At 50.1% G+C, this 21,106-nt stretch overlaps 1 long non-coding RNA gene across 2 annotated transcripts in view; it reads left to right on the plus strand.

Moving 5' to 3' along the window:
* Positions 1-319: 319 nt before the first annotated feature.
* LOC119567229 overlaps positions 320-21,106 on the plus strand; it is a 28,414-nt gene continuing 7,627 nt past the window's right edge. The window contains exons 1-3 of one of the 2 annotated variants that reach the window (XR_005227149.2): positions 320-447; positions 3,088-3,200; positions 7,690-7,785. This is a non-coding gene — a long non-coding RNA (uncharacterized LOC119567229). Of the gene's footprint in view, positions 448-3,087; positions 3,201-7,689; positions 7,786-21,106 lie in introns of those variants that run through there. The other variant, XR_006284533.1, reaches the window with a different exon arrangement.

Below are 21,106 nucleotides of genomic sequence, written 5' to 3' on the forward strand. Positions count from 1 at the left end.
GCAATAATAAAAATAAACTTAAAAACGATCTGCAGCTGTTGTGATCTTAGGGACCTCGCTGATGACTCCCTACAGCCAGGCTCTGGGCTCTGGGCTGGGAAGAGACACCATGAAGAATTGGGGCCTGTTTGCCCCCATGTTGAGCACCACCTCCAGGGAGTGCGAAAGGTCCAGGCTTTGGGTGGCTCTGCACAGAATGCTCCCAAATGAGGGAGGGTGAAAAGGCAAAACTGAAAAAGTCCCTCTCTGGGAGATACCTGAACACGAGACCTGAGACGCTGACTCTGCCTGGGACCCGCTAGCCCGGCCCCTGCATTCCTAGGGAGTCAGTGCAATGCCACGTGGCCACTAACAGACCGGATGCTGCACGGGGGCAGTGACCATCTCTTCCTCTAGGACTTGACACCACTCGGCACATTTCGGGTTCTGCTGCCATGTGAGAGCCAGGTAAGGGACTAAGAAATAACTTGTTTTGACAGAGACACATTCTGGGACTAGTATGTTATTATGGGAAACACCAGGGCCAACTGTTTTAAACTTGGGTGCATAAAATTAGTCATTGTAATCCATATTTAAGCTTTTACATTGCCAGGGCCAGGCCGATCATCTGACATCTAGCCGCTCTCATTTAAATAGGAATTTAGGGGTGAGGTTTTCAAAGCCCCCTAAGAGATTTGGCTGCTCAATTCCCATTAGGGTTAGTGGGAGTTGGGCAGCTGAAGGCAGCTCAGCCTGGGCCAGATTTTCAAAAGACTTTAGGGGCCTAAAGATGCAGCGAGGCATCTAACCTTTGGGACCCACTTTTGTAAGATTTCAGTGTCACAGGAACAACCCTCTGGAAATAATGTGAACCAGGGATTGTTCCTTTTGCTCACCCAGGAAGAGATTCACCAGCTTGGAATTTGTGGGCACTATTCCTTTAATTCTTACCCATTGGTAATTAATTAAGAGTTTCATGTCTGGCTCTTGGTGAATAATTAATACATGGTATCAGGGAGAAATGGATTTTGCCCCTCTTCTTCCCAGCAGGCATAAGAGGGAGCAAAAATCCCACAGACCTTTGGATTAATAAGCGATTGTTTGAAGAAGTGTGATAAGTGCAGAGTTTGGATTTTAATGTGTGAAATGAGTCCTACTAGAGGACAGGCCTATAAATAGCTCCAACAATCCGAGGCGCTGCAGAGGGGCCAGGTTTCCATCAGTTACACTGGTCAGGTGGATTTCCAGTTCAGAAGAGGCTGGCAAATGTTTTATTGTTATAAACTAAGAAGATCTCCAGTAGCTGCTTAGGTAAGTGGGTCAGATTATACAAACGAAGGCCACTGTGTGGATGCCCAGAAGGATTAAATGCTCCTCTCCACCACCCACTGCACTCAAATTGCTTCGCAAAGAAACAAGAGTCCCGATGAAGTTATTTGTCTGCACACAACTGCTGTTTAGCAAGCAGAGTGCCCCACTTCCAATGCCACAGCCCCCACACCTTGCAAAAATAGAATCCGTCAGGGAATTACACTGCTACAGGATTAATCCTGCTTTCCCATAGCATCCCTGCAGCATGCACAGAACGGAGCTATCCTGGAGAAGCAGATCTTTCCCGGAGACATGGGGCTACCCTAGGAACCTGATCAGCTGCAAAGACCATTTGGCCTCAGTGGGCAGGTGCCCAGCAGCCAGGAGCGTGTTCCTGGAAGGGTGCACAAATACCTGTCAGGAATCACATTGGCATCACGCTGACGCTGCACAGGAGATGGAGAGCACTGCAGACCCCTCCCCATGCCGTTGCCAGGCTGGGGGAGGGGTAGAATAGCAGAGACCCCCTCCCCCCCCAACACACACACAGCAGACTCTGGGGAGATAAGAAGGGACGGAAAGCTCCACCTTCTATTAGCAGAGTAGGGCACAGAGCTTCGAGCTTGTCCGTCACTGACTAGCCGGGGCTTGGTGTAAGAGACAGAGGGTGGATCCTCAGCTGGCGTAAGTCAGCGTAGGTCCACTGAGCTCCATGCCCCTTTACACCACCCGAAGATCTGGTGCACAGCTCTCGCGCAGGACCCATGAGAGCAGCCTGGATAGAAATCCCAGCTCTCTCCTTCTTCCTCACAGCTCGGGGGAACAGGCTGGCTTGACTTCTCAGCAGGGCCCTGCCCCCAGCCCAGTGCCCTCATGTTTGGTATCTTCTTCTGGCCAGTACGTCTAGGCCTCCAGCTAGTATGTGTCTGCTAAATGCTTCAAGCCCGAGAGACCAGAGCAGAGCCCTGATGATACCTCTTCTGACACCGAACAGAGAAGCAGGTGCACGGTATTTCCTCTTACTGCCTGGCTGCCCGGTTTCCTAAAGCGTTATATCCGCTAGCCACCAGGTGGCAGAATTAAACCCGTTGACATCTTCATTTGACAACCACCAGTGTCTAGTTTCAGTCTGAGCCTGTTAATTTTTCTGAGACTCGGCTGAGGCCGGCCTCGCCAGAGGGGGAGAAGGCTATTCTCAGCTCTCTATGAGGCAACGTGAATATTTCTGAACCTTGCTGGTTTTCTCCCAGGCGATAAATGCGCTGTTGATAGCTTCAGTCTGGCTTTTTAATGCATCCATGATATGCTGCATTTATTCCTCGCTTCTCAGCAAACATTTGTTGTTGGCGAGATTGGTTTGCCCGACATGCCGTTACTGGCTGGGAGACCTGTTACTGGTTTCTTCATTCCTGAACAGCTCAGAATGAAACAGACGAGACAGACAAAGGATGGGAGAAAAGGCGCGTTATTATATTACCCCCATTTTAAAGAGGGGGAGCAGAGGGACAGAGATTAAATGACTTTGCTAAGGTCACACCAGGAATCTGTGGCACTACTGGGAATTTAGCTCAGGGTCTCCGGAGCCCAAGCTGGTGCCTATTGCCATTGGTGGGTCTGAAATAAGCTAACTTTGCACTGCGCAGCAGTTTGAGTTTGCAGGGGTTTGCACAAATCTACTTCCCGGTCTTGTTTCACGTCCATTCTCCTCCTAGCTCCCTACCCCACGACTTCTACCTGGAGTCTTGCTTGCTTCAAATGGAACCAAACGCTGAAAGCAAACCTCCTCTGAAATTGCAGCATTTCACAGGGTTTCGAGCTGGAGCAGTTTCACTTGAACCCCAGCCCAGATTCACTGGCAGCTTGATGGCCTTGGCCTGAGCTACAGGTTTGACTCAACCCTCCAAAAGCAGGTAAGTTACATTTCATGCAGCTGCCCGGCACACAAATGCATCTCCCTGATTGCTGCTACTTTGACATTTGGCAAATGCCTGGAACCTCTGTTGTGGTAACATGTCTGCATTGACTTCCTCCCTGGAATCCGCCCCTGGACCATGGTAAGGGGCTGGCGAAGGGGAATGAGGTGTTCAGTGCCTCAGGTAGTTTATTCTGCCCCACTGACGTGAAGATCAGAAACCCCCCACCCCCCCGTCTGACCGTACCTTGCAGGCAGGAAACAACAGCCCAAGCTCAGGAACGCTATGCTCTTGCTCCCTGAGGAGGCTTTTCTCTTTTGGTGTCATCCCATATCGCAGAAACGTACAAAAACTGTATGAAATCCCAGCCCTGTAACTGTCTGGGCTACAGCGTCAGCCCCTCACTCCCTTGTTGCGCTGGAGTGGAACCCAGCCCAGCTGCTGATTAGCGAAAGCAAAGACGCAGGAGAGGGACAAAGTGTACAGGGCCTGACCCTGCAGTCCTTCCGCAAGCAAAACCCCCGTCGTGTGGAGGGGGGATCTGGGAGTCAGCTGACTATGGCACAGCTGTGGAGATTCCCGCCCCTCCTGCATCGGAGTAAGAATCTCAGGGCTTGCACCCCAATAACGATGTAGCTTTTGGGGTGCGCTCACAGCACCTGGCTTGAGTGTTTACGTTTCCTGTCAGAATCGCTCCCCTGGAAGGTCCCAGACGGGGGCCAAGGGCTCAGTCCTGCCTGGTGTCAAGCCCCCCAATTTGCAGGGAGGTCAGCGGGAGCTGGCACTCGCTGCTGGCACAACGGGGCTGGAGAGGAACTCCAATGCCAGACCGTTCCCAGGTTTGGAGGGTGGTCATCATTAAGGCATAAGCATTTCCCTGGAGTTACCACGCCCCAGGATCTGAGACAGGGCAGGCGGTGGCTGTGTGTGGGCCTCACAGCGCTACCCCATACCATTCCCTGGAGCACCACGGCCCCGGGGGGATTTCTATAATAGCTGTTGCTACCTGGCCACGAACCTGTGTGCGCGGCTTTGCTCGCACTATGGACTGACGCGTGCAAGGAACCCCTCGATGCTCCTGCAGGAAATCTGCGAGGATAGCAAGGGCCCCTCAGCTCTGGCGCTGCAGACAGTGACATCACTCATGGGGGACTGGCTATATTAAGACTCCTCGGGATTATGTGTGAAACTTCCCCCCCTTGCTGTGTTTCCCTGGTTTGTCAGGAAGGCGCTCCAGCTGGCAGCCAGCTGACGCGATTGCTTTTTGGTGAAGGAAGTTCGTATATTTGGGGCTGTAACAATCATTCTTAGCACTTTCGCAACGCTTTCCATCCCCAGAGTTCAAACTAGCTTTAGGTGGGTAACATAGACCGGCCGCCTACCCCACCCCACATTGGCCTAGCCTGGGGCGAAACGCCGGCCCGTCAGCACGGACAGCTGGACAACGGATGCTCTGGTACTGATAAAGCACCTTCCCCTTCTGCCTGGGACGGAGAATCCACCCCCTCCCCCTCGCTCAGTTACCCTCACTGCTACAAACGTGCCCCTTGTGTCTAGTCTGAATGGTCGAACCTCAACTTCCAGCCACGGGGCCTCACTGCGCCTTTGTCCGCTAGGCTGACGAGCTCTCTGGGATCACATATCTGGTCCCCCGGCAGGCTATGATCCAATCACCCCTGAGCCCTCATCACGGACCTGGTCCCCAGATTGCTACAAGGGGATCCAGACCCCGAACCCCCATGCGCTTTCAGCGTCTCTGGGCCTCAGGCTGCTGCAGCCCTGGCTCCTCCTGGGCACCTTTCCCAGGAACGGACCCTTCGTCTGTCACCCCTTTCCCAGATCTCCCCGCCAGGCGCGAGCCCGCCGGGTTACTTCTCCAGGGATCTGCAAGGGAGGGGGGAACCCTTAGCACGCAGATGCTTTGCACAAGATTCTAACGCACCCTGCACGCAGCGTCATGCACCCGGGGTGGTCCGAGGCCCGCAAGCCCAAGTGGCTATTTAATGTGTCTTCTGCAGCTCCTTGCAGCCCAGGATATTAACCATCAGGAGGCTTTTCCTGCGTTCTTAACCAACTGTAGGTAAAATACTGCGACTTGGGCAGTCATTTTGCTGTGAGAATAATAAATAGCAATGGAATATTTCCATGTGACTCTCCAGCGCTATAGTGAAGGACACAATGAGGTCACTCTCCTGTGGCTCTTTGGGGTAATGCTGATCACTGATTTGGCTCCTGAACCCCTGAGGTCTGAGTATCGCTGTAATTCACCAAGTGCGGATCATAGAGAAAAGGCCCTGCCCCCGAACACAATGCCCTCCCTCAGCTCACCCGTCCCTTGGGAGACTACCTGGGTTCAGGTAGGCGGGGCTCCCCTGCCTCACCAGGCTTCTGCAGCAGCTTACCTTTTCATGAGCTGGTAAAGATGGCTGAAGCTCAGGCCCTGCCCTTTATAACCTCCCAGTTCCTGCATCAAGTGACTCCTGGATCAGCCTCAGGTGATCCCAAACCTCTACCAGGTGACTTCATTGCCAGGTGACCCCTCCCCTGCCAGGTGACCTCTGGTTAGGAGCTAGTCTATTGTGTAGGAGGATGTTTGTATTTGAATAGCAGGCCAACCAAGTTAATTACCCTCTTTTGCCAGCCTGGCATCACGACGCCTTGGCATTTCAGTCTGATATGGAGGTAACAGCCCAACAGAGAAGGCAGTTTGGCCCCACGTTCACAATGGAGTTGGCAGTTTGGTATTGATATGAGCAGAAAGTTCATAATCTCACACTGAATTACTAAACTGTGCAGACAGATTCCCAAATCCTCATGCCTCCTGGCTGATATGCTGTCATCTGAGCTCTTTGAGTCTCTCACTGTAAGGCAGGTTTTTCCAATCCTTTAATCGGCCTCAGGGCTCTTCTCTGAACCCTCTCCAATCCACCACCATCCTACTTGACTTGTGGGCACCAGAGCTGGAGGCGGTATCCCAGTGCCAGATACAGAGGTCACAGAACTCCCTACCCGACTCAAGATTCCTCTGTTTAATGCACCGAAGGACGGCATTAGCCCTTTGGGCCATGGCGTGGCCCTGGGAGCTAGGGTAGCCAACACGGTATTTCAAAAATAAGGGGCTGCTTTCTTAGCACTCCTCCTCCCAATAGTATCATTAACAATACTAAGCAACACTGATGAGGCCTCAGCTGGAGTCTTGTGTCTAGTTCTGGGTGCCACGTTTCAGGAAAGATGTGGACAAATTGGAGAAAGTCCAAAGAAGAGCAACAAAAATGACGAAAGTTTTGGAAAACATGACCTCTGAGGGAAGATTGAAAAAATTGGGTTTGGTTAGTTTGGAAAAGAAAAGACTGAGAGGGGACATGATAACAGTTTTCAAGTCCATAAAAGGTTGTTACTAGGAGGAGGGAGAAAAACTGTTCTCCTTAACCTCTGAGGACAGAACAAGAAGCAATGGGCTTAAATTGCATCAAGGGAGGTTTAGGTTGGACATGAGGAAAAACCTCCTGTCAGGGTGGTTAAATCCTGGAATAAATTGCCTAGGGAGGCTGTGGAATCTCCATCATTGGAGATTTTTAAGAGCAGGTTAGACAAACACCTGTCAGGGATGGACTCGAGAATACTTAGCCCTGCAGGGGACTGGGCTAGATGACCTCTCGAGGTCCCTTCCAGTCCTATGATTCTATGATTTATGCACAGCTAAAAAGCTTGTTAGCAAGATCTATCTTTTTCTTCTTCCATGGAAATGTACAGAGTAGGAAACATGGAGAACACACTTCAGTTTTTGGCCCACCAGTTACATTCTTCGTGAAGAAGAGACTGTTGCCTTGAACACTTGTGATATGTATTCTGTGCTCCCGAAATGGAGATCCGAGGGCCTGATTCTCATCTACACTAAGGCTCCTGCAGTGTAAAGGGGCCTTAAAGTGGGAGTGCAGAGCCAGAGCCGTGTAAAAGGGCCTGAGAGTGAATTTGAATCAGGCCCTGAGTGTTTATTCAGCACAAAAGTGGGTCAAATTATTTTCAGATAAATTATCTGATGAATTTTGGCATTTTTCTTTAATTAATTATTCACAAATATCATTTTTCATCATTTAACCAATTCAATGAAATTCTATGATCTTTTTTGCTTACGAAGTTCATGTTAGCGTATATGCTGCCTCACTGTGTGTGTGTAGCCTTACGTACAGCCAATATCATTGGTCAGCAAGTGCTGTTCATTATTGTCAAAACAAAACAAAACCTCCTTGCACAGATTTCTCTCTTAATACCCTGCTCACTGAAAACAGGCTCTAGGAAAATTTTACCTCCCTAAAATAGATTCTTCTGAAATGTTAAAAAAGTGTGAGATCAAGGATTTTATTCTGAAGTACTCTTTTGGTGACACTACTGCTATTCCAGGTCTCTGGGCCAAAGATGAAGTAAGAAGTTAGTTCCATAAGTACATGGGAACAAGCTATTATCCCTTGCCATAAATCTTTTACAGAATATGTGCTTCTAAACCTGAGGCTGGCTGTACGGCCTGAATAAACAGCAGCTGCGATCGTTTTTGGTTTCCTGCACTGAATTAATGGATGGGAAGGTACAATTTTAAAATCTGGGTTTCCTCTAGCTGCAGCATGCTGCAGAGGCCATTGTGATGGGTTATTCCCCTTAGGAAGCTGTCTGAGATACCATTCAGTCTACCTGTTCTGCCAGCATGGGCCCCTTTTACCTGTCTTGCTGAGCCAGGCTAGTAAAACCTCCTCTAACACACACACAGGCAGGGCCATACCCAGCTGCAGATCAGCTCTGGGAAGACTCAGCTTAAGGGGGACTTGCTCCAGCACTCAGGTGTCCCCCCCTCTTGGAGTGCAGACCCAAAGGTATATTTTGAAATTCGCCTCCTCCCTCAGTGTGGGGGAAGGTATGCACAACTTCTCACCCCCCCCACCCCCAGTTAGAAATGACAGAAACTGGGTTACATTATAAACAAAACAAACTTTATTAACTACAAAAGGCAGATGTTAAGTGGTAAAAGGGGAATCAAACAGAACAAACCAGATTACTGAGCAAATGAAACCAAACATGCAAATAAAGCTAGTTTCACCAAAGAAATTGGTAACAAACAGTATGTCTCACCCTAGATATTGTTGCAGGCAGATTACAGAAAGTCTTGAAAGGCAGCTACACTGGTCTCCCTCTTGAGACTCACAAGCTAGATGCCCTTCCAGCTTGGGTTCAACCCTTCTCCCGCCCTGTTCAGTTCTTGCTTCCAGGTCTTTTTCTGTGTCTCTTCGAGTGGGGAGACAGAGGAGAACCATGATGATGTCACTCTCCTGCCTTATATAGCTCTTGTGTAAGGCAGGGAACCCTTTGTCTTCTAGTGGAAAACCACTGGCATTCCAAAAGGGGAGGAGAGGTATCCAGCCCCAGGTGACTCGGACCCATGTCTCTGCAGGACTGTGGCAGCCATTGCTCGTGGGCTGTCTCCAGCGTCCACAAGAAGGCTAAGCGCTTTCACAGTCCATTGAATGATAGAATCATAGAATAACAGAGTTGGAAGGGACCTCTGGAGGCCATCTAGTCCAACCCCGTGCCCAGAGCAGGACCAATCCCAACTAAATCATCCCAGCCAGGGCTTTGTCAAGCCTGACCTTAAAAACTTCTAAGGAAGGGGATTCCACCACCTCCCTAGGTAACGCATTCCAGTTTTTCACCACCCTCGTAGTGAAAAAGTTTTTCCTAATATCCAACCTAAACCTCCCCCACTGCAACTTGAGACCAATACCCCTTGTCCTGTCATCTGCTATCACTGAGAATAGTCTAGATCCATCCTCTTTGGATCCACCTTTCAGGTAGTTAAAAGCAGCTATCAAATCCCCCCTCATTCTTCTCTTCCGTAGACTAAACAATCCCAGTTCCCTCAGCCTCTCCTCATAACTCATGTGTTCCAGTCCCCTAATCATTTTTGTTGCCCTTCGCTGGACTCTCTCCAATTTCTCCACATCCTTCTTGTAGTGTGGGGCCCAAAACTGGACACAGTACTCCAGATGAGGCCTCACCAATGTCGAATAGAGGGGAACGATCACGTCCCTCGATCTGCTCTCTATGCCCCTACTTATACATCCCAAAATGCCATTGGCCTTCTTGGCAACAAGGGCACACTGTTGACTCATATCCAGCTTCTCGTCCACTGTCACCCCTAGGTCCTTCTCTGCAGAACTGCTGCCGAGCCATTCGGTCCCTAGTCTGTAGCGGTGCATGGGATTCTTCCGTCCTAAGTGCAGGACTCTGCACTTGTCCTTGTTGAACCTCATCAGATTTCTTTTGGCCCAATCCTCCAATTTGTCTAGGTCCCTCTGTATCCTATCCCTACCCTCCAGCGTATCTACCACTCCTCCCAGTTTAGTGTCATCCGCAAACTTGCTGAGGGTGCAATCGACACCATCCTCCAAATCATTAATGAAGATATTGAACAAAACCGGCCCCAGGACCGACCCTTGGGGCACTCCGCTAGATACCGGCTGCCAACTAGACATGGAGCCATTGATCACTACCCGTTGAGCCCGACAATCTAGCCAACTTTCTACCCACCTTGTAGTGCATCCATCCAGCCCATACTTCTTTAACTTGCTGACAAGAATACTGTGGGAGACCGTGTCAAAAGCTTTGCTAAAGTCGAGGAATAACAAGTCCACTGCTTTCCCTTCATCCACAGAACCAGTTATCTCATCATAGAAGGCAATTAGATTAGTCAGTCATGACTTTCCCTTGGTGAATCCATGCTGACTGTTCCTGATCACTTTCCTCTCGTCTTGTCTCTGCTAATGGCCTATTAGCCCTGTCTGGCTTTTCCATTGTTGAACCTGAAGGGCTGGTTGGGGGTGACACCCAAAGTAGCACAATTTAAATACAGACACATAGTTAATATTCCTAACTTCAGATACAGAAATGATACAGGCATACAAACTGGATAATCACATTCAGTAAATCAGAACCTTTCCAGTGATATCTCCCATGAGCTATCTTGCATAAAGTACATCTCCGCTATGTCATATTCATATCATAAGCATATTTTCCTAAGGAATATGGAATGGAATGTCACAGCTGTATTCTTTCAGTACCGGCCAACATGCTTGCTTGTAAATGTGGAGATTCATAGTTGGAAAGGACATTTTAGCAGCGCAATTAAACCACACCAGGTCCATCTGCCAACTGCTTGGGCATCATCTGTTAACGAGATGCAAAGGGTGACATCTCCACTCCGAGAGGATATTTTATAAAACTCTCTCTCTTTACAGCAGTGCAGTCAAGCACTGGGGGAGAATCCAAGCTGGCAACTAGTCAGAGTGGCAGCCTCGCATTCGGAATCACAGCCCCAAATGAAGAAAAAGTTTTTAAAACACCCAGAGATGAATTTCACTTGCTTGAATTTCAGCCTTTAGGTGCCCATGAAAATCTCTCTAGTTTTTATTGTATTTTTCCCTTGAGGGTATACCTGCCCATTTGGGCCCTATGGGGGGACCAGGAGCACAGGTAGAAATGGCTGAGTCCCCTTGGATGGGGACCTATGTTACAGCTGGTTACAGCGAGGCATGCAGAGTATTTCACCCAGGGCACTAACAATGAGCCCTTGGAGCAAGAGGTGTGGGCAGGCTGACAGGAACCCTCACCAGGTTTGAGAGACTGCGGTCACTTTGAACACACCATGAAGGAATCGGTGGGGAGGCGGGAAAGGCAGACAGCCAGAATCTTCTACCAGCCGTGGGAAAATCCTGAGAGCTTGACAGTCAGATAACTGGACCGGCTGGCTCATGGCTCAGCTAAAGAGGAGAGATGGGCAGAGAGGATTCTGGCTGGCTGGCTCCACCTGCCTGCAAGATGTGGCCAAGTGATCCCTGGTGTCTACAACCCTCTGAGGGGGGTGCGCGTGTCTGTCCTGCACCTCCTCCTCATTAATACATTCTCATCTCCCTGGCTCCAGCATCCCGCCTGTTGTTCCTTGACTTCAGTGGGGCTCCTTGTGTGAGTAAAGCTAAACCATGGATGTACGTGTTTACAGGGCTGGGGCCTGAGCCATTTGCTCTGCATTAACTACCTGACTGTGTTTAAAGTACAGTGTTAGAAAATTATACCTTTTAAAACCCAGGCCCTGTATCCATGGATCATCCCCAGCAGTGTATTGTCTGGAATACAAATAGGCTGCAAAAAACAACAACTTAGTGACAAAACTACAGGCTCTGTGACAAAAAAAAAAAAGAATTTTTTTAAAATATTACTGCTCAGTTCCCAGAGCTCACTAAAAATAAATTGCTTTTTGCAGTGGGTGAGAACTGATGATAAAATCTTTCAGAATAGTCAATCACGCTGCTGCTTTCCCATAGATTTTCTGTCATGAGGAAAGCACTTTAAACAAACTGCTGGTCTATTGAAACCAGGACTATGGGGGGAGACAAAATCAATTTCATTTGAAAAGAAGGAATTTTCTACTAAATCCTATTGCACTGGATAGTAACACACTCACGTGACATTTCTTTGGCAACTCTATCAAACAGAATCTCCCGGACAGAGCGCACAGCAGAGGGTGGATTTTGTTGCCTTGAAACGCAGTTCTGATGCAGATTCTGATTCTGTCCCCGTTCTCGTTGCTTTGCGCCGGCAGCCCCTTGCAAAGGTTCCAGAAAGCCAGCTGAACTGAACTGGCTACCGGGGCGTCCCCATTTCATCCCCATGTGTGATGGGAGAATGAGTTTGGATAGAACTAAAAACCAGCCTCAGCTAAAGCTGAGCTCTCACGAGGGGAGCCCCTAGGAAGTAACACTTTGCTAGCCAAACGCCTTTGTCTGGAAACTAGGCTAGAAACTGGAGCTGTGGAAGCCCCCTGGTGTTAGTGAAAACCTCCTCTGAGTGGGTTTCACTCTGAGAGTTTCAAGTTTAAACGAACCCCGAAACACAAAGCAAAACCATTTCTCCGCTGGGCATGCCACACTCTGTCCCCTTCTGCGGCCTAACTCCTCCTCAGCCTGGAGTGGTCGTTAACAGAACTAGGGTTAATGGGTCAGGCTGAAGTTTGAATTGCGTGTTGTCCCCGTGGCTGGACTGGCACCTTATTGTCGTCATGAAGGGAACCTGAATCCTTCCCTGACCGTGGCAACTTCTCCCTCCCTGTCCGGGTCAGTGGTGCTAGGAACACGAGGTGACAACCCGGGCTGCCAGTGCCAGAAGGGGGTACTACGCCTGTGCGTTTACACTAGCAGCCGGTTCCTGAGGAAGGGTCACGTCTGTGCAGCACTTCACATGGGGCTCAGGAAAGAGGTTTTTTAAATGAAGGAGGCTTTGGAAACACGTTTTACAGTTATGCTCAATGCTCCTCAGGCCTCTCTCCCTGCTCCTAGAACCTTCCCACCCCCCACTCCGGCCTGGCAGCGTAACAGAAATGGTGCACATTAACTCTCACAGCCCCAGACCCCGCGGATCTGCTCTGCGTGACTGGGCCCGAAGATGGTTTCTCTGCCTCCCTTTGCACGAGCAGCTCAGCCAAAATCAATGGCGTTATGGGAGTGTTTTATGGCTGCACGCGTCACTGGTGAGTTAATAGAGAAGGGCCAAACAGATGGCACTCAAGAGGATGTAGCATAGTTACCAGGTTTTATAGGACCAATAACACTTGTTGCTGTGCACGACAAATGGCTTCCTTTGTGTTGCTCCTTATGTGAGCACTAAAATGAGACTACTCCACGCGGCAAGATAGGAGTAAGAATGGGGCCCTTCCAACACCACGAATCAAATACTGTGCTGGGTGTTTTAAATCACCAGACCATGGCATGTAGCTAGTTGGATTAGAAATGCCCCTCTCCCACCAAGAGACTCAAACCGTTGTTTTGTTTTCTGAGCTGTCGGGGAGCTGATGAGTTTGAGATCTACTGAGCGGGCCTGATCCATCTGCTAAGAAGCTTGAAAATATTGTGCTTCGCGGCGCATTATGAGGAGAAATCAATTTCTCTTCTTGAAAACGGTTGATTCCAGTCGGATCCCTGGTTAGCACGGTGAGATCCACAACTCTTAGTGACACTTTATCCACAAATAGACGGGAGTAAAGCCACTGCTTCTTACCAAGTTATGTATGGCTCCAAAGTTACATTTGCAGGTAACAGTGAACTGGCATTTGGCTCTTAGCACCACCTGAGACAAGAAAGCCTTACTGAGGGTGAGTTTTCAGATATTATGTGCGGCTTCTGTATCTTACAAGTGACTTTTCTGTAATAACGGGGATTTTGTTCAGCAGTCTGCCACAAAGGGAGGGAGGAGTGATGCTATTTCAGGGGATGTGAAAGACTTTTCACTGCAAGTTTTCCTCTCCTTCACTGACGAATTTGAAAGATCAAATGCAGGAGACACAATGTGCACTCTTGAAAAAGCTACATGCAGACAGAGGGAGTAAGTGTGAATCTGAGCACTAGCCATTTCCTACATGGACGAAGGCAGCCTTCCTTGACTACACTAAGCAGGGCTATATTAGACCCCAAATCAGCCAAACAGACGTGCTCAAGTCCATCCCAGTTCAACAAAGAATTTAAGCACATGCATAATCTCAGTGACTTCAGTGGGATTTACCCGTGCGCTTAAGGGCTTCGTCTTCAGCACATGCATATTAGGTACTTCGTCTCCAGAAAAAATGGTAGGGAAAGGGATTGGCATAAAACAGGAAGAGGGTGGAAAAAACTGGGAAAAACCTGCCACCATAACTCCCACTTCTTGGATCCTGGGTACCAAATTCTCTCTCTTCAGTTAGGTGAAGAAAAACATCCCCCTTGCTTGCTTCTTCCCCAGAGGGAGGATGCCCCAAAGAAACCACCTCCTAGGTGCGAAGCTGAAGGAAGATGGGGCTCACTCTTTCTTTCATAAGGTCTAATGAGGAGTCCTCTGTCCCCTCTACTTGTCCTGCTTTGGGACTTGAATTTTTCTCTTAATTTGGTTCATTTCAGATCTCACTCGCAGTTCCCCTGCTTCTCGGACACATATATTTTGTTTCAATGCATGGAAGAGAAGCATCTTCCTTACCTAATATTCCCCCCCACCCCAAGTTATGTTAATTATCAGCTCTGTATTGATATCAAATTTTGAAGCCACCTTGCTGTCATGCAGTTACCTCTCCTGTGAGTTGTCCCTGAAGTAATGCCCCCACTGTCTCTGTTATCTTGCTAGTAGGTTAATGTTGTGACAGGGTCGGGCCAGATGGTTACAGGAGAATGATAGAAGGCAGATATATTAGCCCCGGTTAAGTAGGTCCCTTTTCCCTGGGTAAGGTAACAGGGAAGGTTCCAGAACAATCACAAACTTTCTGGAAACAATTAAGGCAGACAGGCTGATTAGAACACCTGCAGCCAATCAAGAAGCTGCTAGAATCAATTAAGGCAGGCTAATCAGGGCACCTGGGTTTAAAAAGGAGCTCACTTCAGTTTGTGGTGCATGTGCGAGGAGCTGGGAGCAAGAGGCACTAGGAGCTGAGAGTGAGAACGCAGACTGTTGGAGGACCGAGGAGGACAAGCATTATCAGACACCAGGAGGAAGGTCCTATGGTGAGGATAAAGAAGGTGTTGGGAGGAGGCCATGGGGAAGTAGCCCAGGGAGTTGTAGCTGTCACACAGCTGTTACAGGAGCCACTGTAGACAGCTGCAATCCACAGGGCCCTGGGCTGGAACCCGGAGTAGAGGGCGGGCCCGGGTTCCCCCCATCCCTCCATCCCCCCCAACTCCCTACTTGATACCGGAGGAGTTGAACTGGACTGTGGGTTCCACCAGGGGGGAAGGTCTCTGGCCTGTTCCCCAATCCACTAGGTGGATCAGCAGAGACTGCGGGGATTGTTCTTCTTCCTTTCCCCATGCTGGCCAGTGATGAGGCTAACTGAGTGAACGGCAGATTTGAGCCACGAAAGTGGCCAAACTGAGGGCTGCTGTGAACCTCTGAGGCGAGAAAATCCACCAATAAGCGCAAGACCCAACAAGGCAGAGGAAGAACTTTGTCACAATGTCAATTACTTATTTTAAGCCAGTGGCTTTCTAGTACAAGCACTTTCGATTGGCATTTCCCAGTCCATCCATATTTCTGTCTTTGAGGACGATTACGCCAGCACACGGCACCAGCATTTCACCCATCATGCCCTTCACATCAGTTTGCTCACTCAGATGGTTACTGGACTTCAACCATGGCTGCTGCATACGTGACATGACCTAGTTAGGAACTTCAGGCAGGCAGTGCAAATAATAGAGAGATGTTTCACTTTCTTCCTGATGTTCATTTCGGAGATCAGACCGATCAATCTGAGGAGCCCTTCTCCCTGGGGTGCACAGCCCTAACGCCCAGGGCAAAGGGGTGTTGTTATTGATTTCTGGCGATGCCCGTAGGCTGGTGGGCACTTTGGGCCTGAAAGCCGAGTTTCCTGTCTATGTTTATTGGTAATAACAAAATGCAGCTGGTAAAGCTAGAGTCCTGAATAGACTCCCTGCTGTTCTCCAGCGCATGGTAGGCTGGACAAATACACTACGCCATATTCTTACCTGCATCCAAGGTCCTGGAGCATAAGCTGCAGAACCCTGGCCCAAGTGAGAGCTCACGTTTAACGCTGCTGTGGTAAGGAGCCCCAGGGACCCTGCCCGCCCTGCACCCTGCCTAGCACGCTTCTGACATGCCTCCTTCCTCCCTTCCTGCCAGGGGGAGGGAAAGCAGCTGGCCCAGGGGACAGCTCTGCAGCCTCCACCAGCTCTACCCGGCAGCGAGCTTCCCAGCGTGAGGAGAGCACTCACAGGCTGCTGTCACTCCGCCTGCCACGGGACAATCCAGACCATTGTGTGCACACCCAGGGCTGGGGTCTCCTCTCAGCCCAGCAGAACTTCACTCACTTCAGTGCTTTACATTGATCCAGGAGAGACGGGAGAATCAGGGCTCCCGGAAGTGGTGGGTACCAGGAGAGCAGCCACTTACTGCCCGCAAGGGTAACCCTAGAAATGCTCATGCGACTGCAGCACTGGAGAACAGGGCTATTGGGTTCAATGGGAGATATGAAAAAGAGATTCACTGGCCCTTTAAAAGGCCCTGCTGCAAACACCCGCCTCCTGACAAGCTCCCCAGCAGCGATGAACAAATCGAGGGCACTCAGCGGTGTCTCTCCGCACCCAGCCTTTTGAGGTTCACCCACAGGTACCCAGCACCTCAGTTCGTACCCGCACTGGGGAGAGAAGACTCAGGCTTGAGGCGACTTTGTTTCTCAGGTGTGTATGCGCTCTCTGCCCTGAGTGACTGAGCAGCTCCTCGTGCTGCAATCAATGCACTGAGTGCTAGATTCCAGGGCTGGAAGCGAGCGTCCTCTGACCTGAGCCCCTGCTGACCGCAGCCCAGAGACGGTCTGCCAGGGGATCCTGCTTCAAGCCCGTACTTTTCGCTTGAGCTGGAGCAGATCTTTAAGCTGGACGTGAGATTTTGATTTAAAAACTTCAGATGGCATTGAGTCCATTCCCTTCTGACCTCATTGTTCCAGTGGTTAATACCCACACCGTTAAAAATCTGCACCTAATTTGTAGTCTGAATTTGTCTAGCTTCAGCTTCCAACCACTGGATTTTGTTATAGCTTTGTCGGCTAGCCTGAAGAGCCCTCTAGTATCAAATTTCTGTTCCCCATGTAGATACTCTCAGACTGCGATCCAGTTGCCTCTTAACCTCCATGTTAAACTGAATAGATTGAGTTTACTTAGCTTCTCGCTGTAAGGCAAGTTTTCCAGACCTCAGATCATTCTTGTAGCTCTTTTCTGATCCCTCTCTAATTTATCAATTTCCTTTTACTAAAAGTGTGGACACCAGAGCTAGACACCGTACCCAGTAATGATCTCACTGATGCATAGACAGAGCTAATGCGACCTCCCTACCCCTACCTGATACCCCTCTGTTTTTACATCCAAGAATTGCATTAGCTCTCAGCCACTGCATCACTCACAGCTTATGTTCACTTGGTTATTCATGAGGATCCCCAAGTCCTATTCTACGTCACTGCTTTCCAAAGTACATTCCTTATCGTATACATGTGACCTACATTCTTTGTCCCCTGATGGATTCTGATCTTGCACTTCAGTGTATCCAAATGTGTTTTGTTCCAGTGTGCTCAGCTCCCAGGAGATCCAGATTGCTCTGTAGAATTGACTTGACCTTATTGATATTTAGCAAACCACCAATTTTTGTGTCATCTGCAAACTTTACCGGCAGCGATTTTCCATTTCCTTCCAGATCATCGATAAAGACATTGGATTGCACTGGACCAAGAACAGCTCCCTGCGGGACCTCAGTAGACACACCCTAATTGTAACTGGGGAATCATCATCCAATTAGTTTTGAGATCTATCAATTAGCCAGTTTTTAATCCATCTAATTAATGCACTGACTTTGTAGAGTGTTAATTTCATAGTTTTGTAAGCAGTGCTGTAATTCGTCAGGCCAGCCAGGACAGAGGAAGTTGAAATGGCTTCAAGGGGGGTTTCCAGCCTCTTTGACTCACCTTAAATATAAGCCTGAAAAGCATGAAAAATAGAGCTTGCACACAGGAATTGCCACCCCTTTGCTCGGGTGGTTGCTGCAGGGCCCAATGGGTAAGGAGCCGGGTGAAGGGAAAAGCATGCCTAGCACAAACCAGAAAAGCACGTGGCTTGGTCTAATCTCCAGCCAGCCCACCCTGGCTCTTACCAGCACTAAGAAATACTCCCACACTACTTTCTTGAGCTCTCCGTTGATGTCGCTCAGTGCACCTGGTGGCCAAGCACTAACTGACATTAATTAGCCTTCAGTGATCATTAGTTTGGCTTTCCCCTGTTCCACTTGTAAGTCTCTGAAACTTTTGCTTGCCCATTTTGTGTGATCTGAGCTAGTTATCCCCTGGCAATAGAGAAGGAGCCCTTCCCTAGGGAGTTAGACCAGATTTGTAAAGATATTTTAGACTCCTAAAGATGCAGCGAGGCACCCAAACGCCTCCAAAAATCAAGCCCTTAACTCCGTGTCCGTGCCTCTGAGCTGGTCTCAGACAGCCACGAGGAATAGCCCCGGGTCTTGTAATGCTGAATGCCAGTCCAAATGTCATACTCCTTTCTTAGGGACCTGGTCCCTGGTTCTCCGTCCACACTGATGCATTAACCTGGAACCTCTCACAAAGATCATTACTGAGGAGAGGACCTGGCAGCTGGCTTCCCATTGCATTTTACATCTTGGCTAGCAACGTGAGATCACATACTAATAAATACCAGCCAAGCTGCCCCCAGGAAGGGAAGATTTCTGCAGGCTCTGGGAACAGCCGGCATTTCAAGCAGGGCAGCAAGGAAGTGTTGACAATGTCGGTACGGAGTGACCCAGAGCTACACCACGCTCTTCCAGCCCACGACAGCGAGAAACCTGCTTGGCAAATAGCTGACTAAAGCTGAAGGACTGTTTTGGCAACCTCTACCCTAGCTACTGCTATAAAAATCATTCCACATGCTCCAGCGTTGGAGCGAACGTGCAGTTCTGGGATAATGCTTAGAAAGAAAAGACAGCTTGGCTCTAGGGGCTTCAACTCTGTTTTCAAAATAGCTCATAAATCATTCACCGTGATATCCATACCTCCTACGACGAGTCCCTTGAGCCCCATGCTCCTTTGAAGATTTGAGAAAGCATCGCTAGTTTAGAGGAGCACAGGGAAGATAGCATTGCTGTTATTTGTATTATGGTAGGGCCCCAATCAAGAGCAGGGCACCACTGTGTTAGGGGCTGTACAAACCCATCCGTGTCCTAAAGAGACGACACAGCTCAGACGAGAGACACAGGGGTCTGTGGTGCAAGTGGAGCAAGCAGCATGCCGGTCGCATGGAAGTCCCCAAATTCCTTTTTGTTTAGACAGGGTTTGGGGTGGGGCTTTGTCTCTTTTACATGAACTGTATCTTCGTGCAAGGGGGGAGGGAAGGGAAGACAGGAAGGAAACACGGCAAGGCAGGAAAGAATGTGGAGAAGATGGAGGGACATGGTCTGGGCTTTCGGGCAGCCAGCTCCCTGGCAACTCCCAGGGTTTGTCGATATTGGGTACCACGGGTGTGTCCCCATTGTTTTTGCTATTTGCCATTTGTGCCTGGGCCAGAGGTGTGCTGGATGCATGGAGAGAGAATGTGGCCATGGGCCTGCCCAGGGTGTATAATGTCGATTGGACACAGCCAGCAAAGAGAGGAAGGACCAGTGGAGGATGGAGGAATGTACGAGTGCGGCACTGGGTGGTGTGTTGGACATAACACATATGCTCAGAGAGCGGGTCATCTCTCTAAATAACTCACAGGGAGTCGCTGCTGGGGGAAAGGAGAATGGAAAGAAGGGGTCTGAGGAGCAGGGAAGAGGAGGGGTGGGAGGTATCCTAGCGAACAGGTGAGGAGAGGACATGCTTGGACGGGGGCACCAGAGGAGAAGGTTTGGGAGCTCAGGAGCCAGGAGGAAGTAAGGGCCTGGGCAGAAGCAGGAATGGAAGCACGAGGAGCCAGAAGAAGGGCGTGGTGTGTGACCAGCTGCAAGGGGCAGCGGGCCGGGACAGAGCTGCCCAGAGCCTTGGAAGCAAAGAGAAGAGTTCTGAACTGGATGCACTCCAGGGACTAGTGCAGGGCTGTGTGGGGTCTTGCACGCTCCATGGGACTGACTCGCCCACCCCAGCTGCTCCTGCCTAACATAGCGTGTTACCTTCTGTGCAACACTAATTCAAACCCCGTGTGCCTCACATCCTGGAATTACCGAAAACCATGACTTGACCATTGGCTGTTTGCGGCGGTACCGCTCTGTGTGCCTTTGCCGTAGCGGTTTCATCACATCCACAAAAGAAAGAGACGAACCACAGTTGATTCATGAGCCATCAGGCCACAACTCTGAAAATATCCAACTTCTGTATAGTGCAGCTCTGAACCCCTAGGGTGTCCCCGCAAGGTCCCAGAATCAGAGATGTGAAAGAATAAAGGAGGTATTTAATGGGGACAAGCAATGGCTTCATCAGAGGCCATACAGAACAAGATCCAAACAATGGAGGCAACGTGGTGAAACACAGACAGAACGGCACGGTGGAAAATAGAGTTCTGGTAGATGACTTGCCACCATTGCCTTCTCTTTTGGCTCAGATAAGGGTTTATTGGTGTATAGCACGGTGGGCACTCACCGCTGCGGCGCCTCCTGCTGGTCATCTGGGAACTAGCTCAGTTCCAGCCTCGGAGCGCCTCCTGCTGGCCAGAGTCTTCCTACCAGTGCCTGATTCCTCCTGACCTCCACCACTTATAGCACTTCCAGCCCTGTGTCCCCCCGGATCCTGGTGCCCCGTACCTTGGTGTGCTGCCCCACAGCAGTGCCCCCACACTCTGGGTCTCCCTTCCCCAGGGAACCCAGTCCCCTAAGCCCACCTCGCCTCAGTGACCCACTGCCAGTCCTTATCTAGCCCCTTCCCTCAGGGGCAAACTGCAGTCTGTAATGGACACTCATCATCGGCCGGGGGGGTTGGATTTGCGGCCTTTCCAGCCCCAGCTGCCTCCCTGCAGCCCTAGTACCTCCCCTGGCCTTTAGCAAGGCCTCAGCCTGGGGACCCACCAGGCCAGAGCTCCTCAGCCCTGCTCTGCCCCAGGTACCCTGCTTGCTCTCCCAGGCAGCCTGGTCCTCTGCCCCTCAGCTGGAGCAAGAGTCTCTCACTCCCTCAGCCTGCCCTTTTGTCAGGGTCAGCTGTGGCCGAATTGGGTGCAGCCACACCTGCGGCTGTTCACCCAACCAGCCTCCCCTGGCTGCTTTTAACCCCTTTCTAGCCGGAGCGGGATGACCGCCCCCCTACGTGGTACAACAGCAGCCACGGGATAGCAGCTGTAGGAAGAACGAGCCAAAGGGGCCGTTGACTTCCAGGC

Source organism: Chelonia mydas, chromosome 10, assembly GCF_015237465.2.
Source record: "Chelonia mydas isolate rCheMyd1 chromosome 10, rCheMyd1.pri.v2, whole genome shotgun sequence".
Lineage (NCBI taxonomy): Eukaryota > Metazoa > Chordata > Testudines > Cheloniidae > Chelonia > Chelonia mydas.